Source organism: Anas acuta, chromosome 1 (assembly GCF_963932015.1).
Source record: "Anas acuta chromosome 1, bAnaAcu1.1, whole genome shotgun sequence".
Classification (NCBI taxonomy): domain Eukaryota; kingdom Metazoa; phylum Chordata; class Aves; order Anseriformes; family Anatidae; genus Anas; species Anas acuta.
This window is the reverse complement of record NC_088979.1, coordinates 155,992,295-156,001,239: the sequence shown is the minus strand read 5'-3', so window position 1 is coordinate 156,001,239 and position 8,945 is coordinate 155,992,295. Positions and strand designations below refer to the sequence as shown.

The 8,945-nt window shown below is 39.2% G+C and overlaps 1 long non-coding RNA gene across 2 annotated transcripts in view; it reads left to right on the top strand.

Annotated features, from left to right (window-relative positions):
• Window positions 1-3: 3 nt before the first annotated feature.
• LOC137848598 (uncharacterized) overlaps window positions 4-8,945 on the top strand; it is a 30,619-nt gene continuing 21,677 nt past the window's right edge. The window contains exon 1 of one of the 2 annotated variants that reach the window (XR_011091445.1): window positions 4-372. This is a non-coding gene — a long non-coding RNA (uncharacterized lncRNA). The remainder of the gene's footprint in view (window positions 373-8,945) is intronic. The other variant, XR_011091444.1, reaches the window with a different exon arrangement.

Below are 8,945 nucleotides of genomic sequence, written 5' to 3'. Positions count from 1 at the left end.
AGTCAGCTGAGAGGAAATACATATCAGCACAGCTGTGCCAAATATCTAATGTATAACATTAACATTGGCAAAAGAGGAAAGGAAATTTAAATGTGGGGAGAGGAGGCATCTCTAGGGAAAAGGCACATTAAAAAGTCTAAGAGGAACCCAAGAGGAGTCTGTTCTTGATTTGAAGGCCCATAGCACAACAGCCTGCTGAGAGGAACTGAAAGAAGCTCTTTTGTAACAACAGTGGCTTTAAGTGTTGCAAAACTGGCTGAAAAGTGTCCTGGGACATCCACGAGACTTCTGTGGGTAAATATAGAGGAGGAGGAGGGTGTTGAAGACTATCTCATGGTTTACAGAAAGAAGGCAAGCAGAAAGAAGACAAAGGTAGCAATGCATGTTTTTGTGCTTAGACTAACCTGATGAAAACAATAATATTCTCTGGAGTCTGGGAACAGATGTTATGAGAGTGCTGGATACAGGGAACTGAGCCTTTTTCTGCTCCTGAGTTTTATTCTGCCAGCATCTCTCTTCCTCCCGTTATCTCCCAGGCCTGGGAAAAAGCAGTGATTTGGATCTGGATTTGCAGTTAGGATTCCTGTGTGGGCATCTTGCTTGCTCTGGGAATTTCTGTCTCTGTGAAGACAGACATGAAATTTTCCCTCATTTTGCTAGGTCACATTTATCATAGTCCAAAAGTTACCTTGTTCCATATGCTTTGTCCTCATGTTTTATTTGTGTAAATGATATGCATTAGGAAAAATAAAATAAAATAGGGAAGTAGAAAACCAGAACATCTGAAATGAATAATCCATATATGCACATAAAATTTACGTTATTTTCTTTATAATGGAATGTCTTCCCAAATATTCAGAAGATTGGTATAGCATAAATTTGACTGAAGACCTACTTTCAACATACATTAAGCAGAGAAGGCTTACACTGACTAGTATAGGAGCTATGATAACTTAACACTTCTGAAAACCAGGCCCAGAATCCATAAAGTATTGTATAATTCCCTATTAATTTTAGAAGAATAAAAATTGTGATTATCAGGGTTTGGACTTTTCCAGAATTTTGTTCTACTCGGCTAATAGTCAAGAAGTGGTAAAAGTCAAAAACAACACATTACAGAGTTCAAAATATATTTGCTTTTGTAAGTTGTTACATGAAGACATCTCTATCACCTTAGCAATAATTGTAATTGCTTTGTTCCTTAGTGGTTGGATGTCTTGAATGAGGATAGCAATATTAATAGTACTGGTCGTAATTGGAGCTTCTTCTTCAGCTTAGGGGATAGAATTACAAGGCCATGTTCTGCCCTTATTTAATTTCATAAAGCCTGATTGTATAGGTTCAGTGGCACTGTGGTCTAACTGAGAAATTAATGTCACTGATGCCTTGCAGTACAGATAATACACAGCATCATATAAGACAGGTTTATTATTCTATACTTCTTAGGCCACAAACTTTGCAAAGACTCATGTTAGGGGTTAGGTCCTTCATTCCCAGAGTGCTTACTAGGAGCACAGCCCAGGAGGAATTTTGAGGTGACTTTTCCTAACTGTTTCCTAACTCCAGTGGAGTTATGTGGGTTCCTGACTATACATGGAACTGGTGTTATGGCCCCTAACAAATAGGTTTATGTTGATAATAAAGCATTGGTTTTCTATCCTGAGGCTTGAGAAAGTGTCAGTTATTCTCAGCAGAAAAAAACTGTATACCATCTAACACTAGCATACTCACTGGTGCAAAAGCATATTTTAATTTACTGGAATACTACAAGTTGAGATTTAGGAGGGATGTCAGCAAGTTATTTATGCTGTCTTGTGACAGTAAGGAATTGTTGATGTCCATGGGAGCAGAGCAAAAATCAGAAATAGTAAAAGCTTTTGGGTCGAGCACAGCCCTAGAGTGTTCAGTCAACAAAGCTCATTGATTGGATTCAGTTCATATTGAAAAAGAACAAATTACTGCTTGATGATGTTTTTCTATTTTGAGAAGAAGAGATGGCTCTATAACCTTTCAGGCTATGTCTAATAGGCCTCAGGGTTGATTCCTGGCCCTGAGACCAAGTCACATGGACTGGCTCATGTCCTTCCCCTTCTATAGCAGATTTGTCTTGAAGAAAACTAGCTACTGCAAGTGAACAAAAAAACAGTGTGGACAATCAGGGCTCCACTGTTCAAGCTTCCTCCCTGACTCTCTGTTTCTTAGCACTGAAGACATAGGCTCAAAGACCATTACAACCCTCTTTTCCATGATCCTATGAAAGTGATCATTTGTTGTACTTAGTAGCTAAAAGTAGCTGGATAGGCTTGTTAGAATAAATATCCTCTTTCAATGAATATGTGCTAAGGAGAGCGGGGTGGGAAGTGGGGGGTGTCAAGCATTTCATTAAGGGACCTCCATTGTCGGAGATAAAAATAATTCCAAACTTTTGGTTGACAAGATTTTAAGGGTTTTAAGCTCCTCTGTTCTACTGGCTTGGTTCAATACAATGACAAAAATGAAAGAAGGATTTAAATCAATCTAGGTACAACAATACTTGTTGTCTATATAATAGGCTGGACTCTACCGTAGAGTCCAGAAGGACAATCTCAGAAGATCACAAATATAGCTTTTCTTACATGTGAAGGAGTGCAAAATTAGTGTCCCAAAGATACTAAAAAGTGTTTATCAAAAAATGATGTTATGGCAACTTACAATATTGATGCCTACATATCTCCCTGGTGTATATCACAAGAGCTACATTCCATATCTGACAACGAGAGTGAAGCCAAATAGTTCAACTGAAAATCATCACCCAAGTTCTTCATAATATTGGCAAAAAGGCATAGTGGAAAAGTAAAAAACACACATGTAAATAATGTACACATTTTCTTTACACAGAAAAACTTTTGTCTACAAATTACAAACAAGATACAATAATTGAGCAATAGAGGAAAGAAACAGAGTCTAGTTGCATAAATGCTGGAGATTTCTTGATTAAGTACTTAATCTCTAGATTAAGCACTGTGGAACATTGGGATCATTTAAAAGAAATAAAGAAGAATGGGAAAGAGAGTACTGGGGAGCTCCCAATACTTATGCATGCCAGATTGATCTTAACAAAAAGAAATAGAAAGAAAATTAAAAACAGTTCATTAAATATAAATTATTTTATGTAGCATTTTTCGCTGCTCTAGAGTTAAATAAACAACCAGGTTTCTGTTCATCTTTTGGAAGATTTACTGTAGAGCATATTGCCTTCTGTAAAGGTAAATATTTGAATTGCTGTACAAAGGCATAGATACACTTTTATTAAATTGTAGATTCAATCCTTCCTCATGCTACAACCCCTTCATTTTGATGTAACAGAACTGCTTGCTTATATGGTATATGAAATCTTAGTACCAGGAAGATATCTGAAGTAATTAGATAACATGTTAACACTCTGCCAATTCTCTCCTCACCCACAGACAACCTTGCTTTTTAAACTCACTATCTACAGGGGGCATGCTGCTACTGAGGTCCTTATACCTTTGCTTCCAGAGCAGTGTTAATTTGCTTTTTAAAATGGTTCCCCACTTAGCCTGCAAAAAACAAATTCATTGATGATCACTTATTACTCATTGACTATTAACTCATGAGGTATTACTCACGAGAGAATGCTTTTGATCTAATCATCTCCTGTAATTTGATGAACTGAATACAGACACATGCAGTTTCTGAGAGAAATAACACAAGAGCAGTTTAATGTTTGCATCAAGGTGTCTGAGACTACACAGACTCTATGAGGAGTGCTAAGTCAGGCCCCCTGTACCAGACCATGCTTGCTTTAGGTCTCCAATGACAACAGATTATTCTGGTGAATATGGAGCCTATCACGAAGGCAGTCCTTGACTTCTTCCCTGGGAAGGTTTACTCTTTATTGCTATGAGATGAAGACAAAAAGGGGTGAAAGATGTAGTAAAGCTTTTTCATCTATACACATGCATAATTATATGATTTGAAAAGTTGTTAAATTCACCAATTATTCTGAAGTTTTATGAATCTTACTCAGCAAATGAATTGAGAGATCAGAATTAGAAATAATTTTAAAAGCCATATCAAAGGACAAAATGAAGGTTCTCTGTACAGTAAGGTCTTTGAAAACATGTGGGTGTTACACATTTCACCTCTGAATATTTTTTATCTCCTTACAGACCAAAACGTTTTTTATGTATTTGGCAACTAAAGTGATGGGGTTGCAAAATAGCACTGATAATGTACTTTGAGAAGGTCAGTAGAGAAATTTTTTATGAGGAAAGGAGGAAAGAAAGAGAAGGGAGATCTGATAAGACTGCAGTGCATACCAGTGACAACGAGAGCTGCTCTGTATCAAGATGAGAGAGAAATAGCTGCACTGATAAAAAAGAAATATTTGGTCACCATCAGTTTCCCCAGAGCATCTACTAGCACAACAAACCTAATGAGTAAATCCACATCGGCAGTATGAGTCATTTCACTCAATTGCATGAACAGAACTTAAAGACTATGTGCTAGGCACCCCATCCTCTCTTATTTCAAAACTGTAGAGAATATTTTAAAGGAGCTGAAAGGAGTAATTATCTGATTTTGAAACAATACCTAAGGGGTTAATGTTGAGTGGGGTGAATTATAAATTGATGGCAGATAACGCATGGAGAGAGGCTGTTTGACTTTGCATAAGAGCAATGCAACCTTTGCAGAACAAGCTAGGAGATCATCTTGCCTATATTCAGTGTACAGCTTGGCTGCCAAAATGTCTTGTGCAATTGCAACAGTCACTGTGTCTGCAAGACCTTTGCTGGAACCCATATGAAAAACAACCCTTAATTGTAATGACAAGGGGCAGTTTCTCTGGCCAAGGAAAACTTAGTAGACTTTTAACAAAATACAAACTTTACATAAGTGGTTACTCAGATTTAAGCAGAGTAGTCATATAGAACTAAGGTATCTTTTGGTTGATTTATGAGGAAGGCACTAGCAAGATAAACACAATCTGTTTCTTTTTCCCATACTCATTTAACTTGTTTCAGAGCTAGTGTCTGATGGCCTGGTTGAATAAACTGGCAAAACCATCTCCCCAGCACTGTGGACCATAGCTCAACATCTTTCAGAAAGACGGATATGTTGAAAAAGTCCTGGAACAAGAATTGGAGTAGTATGTTTTCATGGGATCCTGAGTCTGGTTTGACCATGCTTGAAAACTACAATGAAGCTTCCATTCTATGTTTGTTTATGTGTTTGCTTGTTTAAGTAAATACAGTATTTAGAGTGACTTGCAAGGAATCTATAAAACTCTAGTATTAAATCATACAGAAAATGTCTCTGAGAAAAGAGCATTTTACTCTGAGGCAGACTTCATGTAACTGAAAGCAGAGAACTTGAGATTGTTCACATTTTTCAGGCATTTGCTGAAGCTTGTTATACCTCATGCAGGGTATTTTAAGTAAATGGGTCTTGCACTTAGTGTCTGAGTCATTGTTTTCATATCTTACCTAATATTAACATTACAGGAGCTGGTCTGTGTACAACGTGCAGCCTGCAGCAAACTGTTTTGTCCCAATGGAAGCTGGTCTTTTTGAGCTTTCCAACTATCTTTACACTTCTGCATATTTTTACAATGTCCCACTCCTACCCTTCATTGTTATGAAACTGATTAAAAGTAGAAGCGTCCCGAAAACAAGGTGATTGCTTCATTTTGTCTACCAGCAAGAAATCTATGATATAAGATATAAAAAGAGACTTCTGGAGGTCAGGTTTTAAATTTAAGCTGTCTTTTTTTAAGCTTAGTTTGTGATGTGAACACTTTTGTTCTGCTCAGTTGTATACTAACACCCATCCAGACCAGAGTCTTGTGCATGCCTGGGGATCTTCGTTAACTTCATGAAAGTACAAATTTGGCCTGACATGAACATTTACAAAATTTTGCTAAAGAGATTTGTGTGGAAAATACTAGTTTCACTTTAATAACCCATAAGGCGAGGGCCATAGCCTTTTCTCTAACAGTTTCTTTACTACTGTATAAACTCATTCAGGAACTTAAATTACTTTGAGTGACAATGATTAAAGAACATTGTACAAAAGGCCCATGTGGCACACACTAGCCTTCTATAAAATAATGCAAAAATAATTAGCAGGAAGCAACTGAATACTTAAGAGAATTGTAGAAAATAGATCAGTAAAGTTATGAGGCTAAATTCAACCCTGGTGTAATTCTGCTGTCTTCATTCTTTGTGGAGATTTAGAATAAGCACCTCAGTGCAGTGTGCACACACTGGGAAGTGACACTTTTAAGCTGACCTGCTCTGCCATCGCCCACTCCTGAGCTCTGTGCTGAGCTTGATTCTACTGTCATTTCTGCAAATTTCATTAAGATCAGTTCAGTTTAGGGTGTGCATTCTTCCCCAGTAAAATAAAGAGGTGCTATTGTCCAGTTGTCAGAAAATGGAGAAAATTTTACCAGGGTGTTTTGCAGTCTCATTGGGTTTCTTGGAACCTCTGCTAAGAAACAGCCGTGTGTGCACGTGTTTGTACATGCATATGAAGTCATATATAGACACCAACTGTGAAAGTACTTCCTTCCATCAATTAATTTATTGACTCTAGTGCTCTACTCCATTATATTTGAATATTTGCTCTAGTTTAATAAAACGGACTGAATAGAAACAAAATAGTTTGTTGAAAAAAAAAAAAAGCTGAATTTAAAACAAATATCTAAAAACTTAAATTCATATTTTTTAGTCAGTCTTGAGGGAGAAGTAACAATTTACTTTTTTTTGCATCATTCTATTAGGACACATTAGGGCTGAATATTGCTCAGAACACCATGGAGTTTGTGATCAAGTTGTGAAATACCCCATTATAAAATGGGTGCTTGACGAACCTGATTTCCTTCTATGACAAAGTGATGCACTTGGTGGATGAGGGAAAGGCTGTGGATGTGGTCTACCTTGACTTCAGTAAGGCTTTTGACACCATTTCCCACAGCATTCTCCTCAAGAAACTGGCTGCTCTTGGCTTGGACTGGCGCACGCTTCGTTGGGTTAGAAACTGGCTGGATAGCCGGGCCCAAAGAGTCATGGTGAATGGAGTCAAATCCAGTTGGAGGCCGGTCACTAGTGGCATTCCCCAGGGCTCGGTGCTGGGGCTGGTCCTCTTTAATATCTTTATCGATGATCTAGATGAGGGGATCGAGTGCACCCTCAGTAAGTTTGCAGATGACACGAACTTAGGTGCGTGTGTCGATCTGCTTGAGGGTAGGAAGGCTCTGCAGGAGGATCTGGATAGGCTGCACCGATGGGCTGAGGTCAACTGTATGAAGTTCAACAAGGCCAAGTGCCGGGTCCTGCACCTGGGGTGCAATAACCCCAAGCAGAGCTACAGGCTGGGAGATGGGTGGTTGGAAAGCTGTCAGTAAGAGAAAGACGTGGAAGTATTGGTGGATAGTCGACTGAATATGAGCTGGCAGTGTGCTCAGGTGGCCAAGAAAGCCAACAGCATCCTGGCTTGCATAAGAAGCAGTGTGGCCAGCAGGTCTAGGGAAATGATCGTCCCCCTGTACTTGGCTCTGCTGAGGCTGCACCTCGAGTACTGTGTTCAGTTTTGGGCCCCTCACTAGAAGAGGGACATGGAGGTGCTCAAAAGAGTCCAGAGAAGGGCGATGAAGCTGGTGAAGGGTCTGGAGAACAAGTCCTGTGAGGAGTGGCTGAGGGAGCTGGGTTAGTTCAGCCTGGAGAAAAGGAGGCTCAGGGGTGACCTTATCGCTCTTTATAAGTACATTAAAGGAGGCTGTAGCAAGGTAGAGGTTGGTCTATTCTCCCACGTGCCTGGTGACAGGATGAGGGGGAATGGGCTAAAGTTGCGCCAGGGGTGTTTTAGGTTGGATATTAGGAAGAGGTTCTTTACTGAGAGGGTTGTGAGGCATTGGAATGGGCTGCCCAGGGAAGTGGTGGAGTCACCATCCCTGGAGGTCTTTAAAAGACGTTTAGATGTTGAACTCAGTGATATGGTTTAGTGGAGGACTTGTTGGTATTAGGTCAGAGGTTGGACTCGATGATCTTGAGGTCTCTTCCAACCTAGACCAATCTGTGTGATTTCTGTGTGAAAAGAGACACAAGAAATGTGATTGAGAGCCTGAGAGGAGGTGAGGGAGATGCCAGGCTATGGGAAAAGTACAAATTGATAGAAATAGAAAGGCAGTAAACCTTTTTTTTTTTTTTTTTTTTTTTTTTTTAATAACTACATTGCAACCCAAGGATTTAATTGAATCAAGTTTTTCTCTGAGTTACCATGCCTGGCAGTTAGCAGTAGTAAGCCACAAGCTTGAATCATCACCAGGGGCTGATGAGAAATAGATCAGCTGCCAGTCCTCCTGACCCTTTTCTATCTGACCTTCCATGATTCAATCCATGCCAATCTTTGAGATTTCTACTGACTATTAATGTCAGTTCATACTTGTTGCTGATAATTGAGTGGAGAAAAAAAAAAACAACAGAGGGGCGGGGGGAGTGGGGGGGAGGAGAATGGCTATGTCAATGCTTTTACCAATTTGAGATTCTCATCCTTGGCTTCCACCCTCATTTCCAGCCTCCACAGCCCCCTGACATCATCCTTCCTGCTCTGCCTCTGCACTTCCAGCCAACCTGTCACCATGCACTGCAGACACCATGGTTCAGCCCCAACCTGGGGCTGGAATATTGAATCATAAAGATATTTTACTTATTTATACATATATTGTGAATAAGTGTAATATGTCCCAAAATGCGTCCTAACTAGTATATTCATTATGCATATCAACATCACCCCAAATATTTCCATGTTTGTTTATGAATTTACTTGCAAATCATTATGGTAATGCTTTAGTATTTTTACACATATTTTGAACATGCTGTATACTGTGGATGTGAGAGTACTTTGATGCAGGTAGGTAATTGTGTTTCAAGATTACAAGT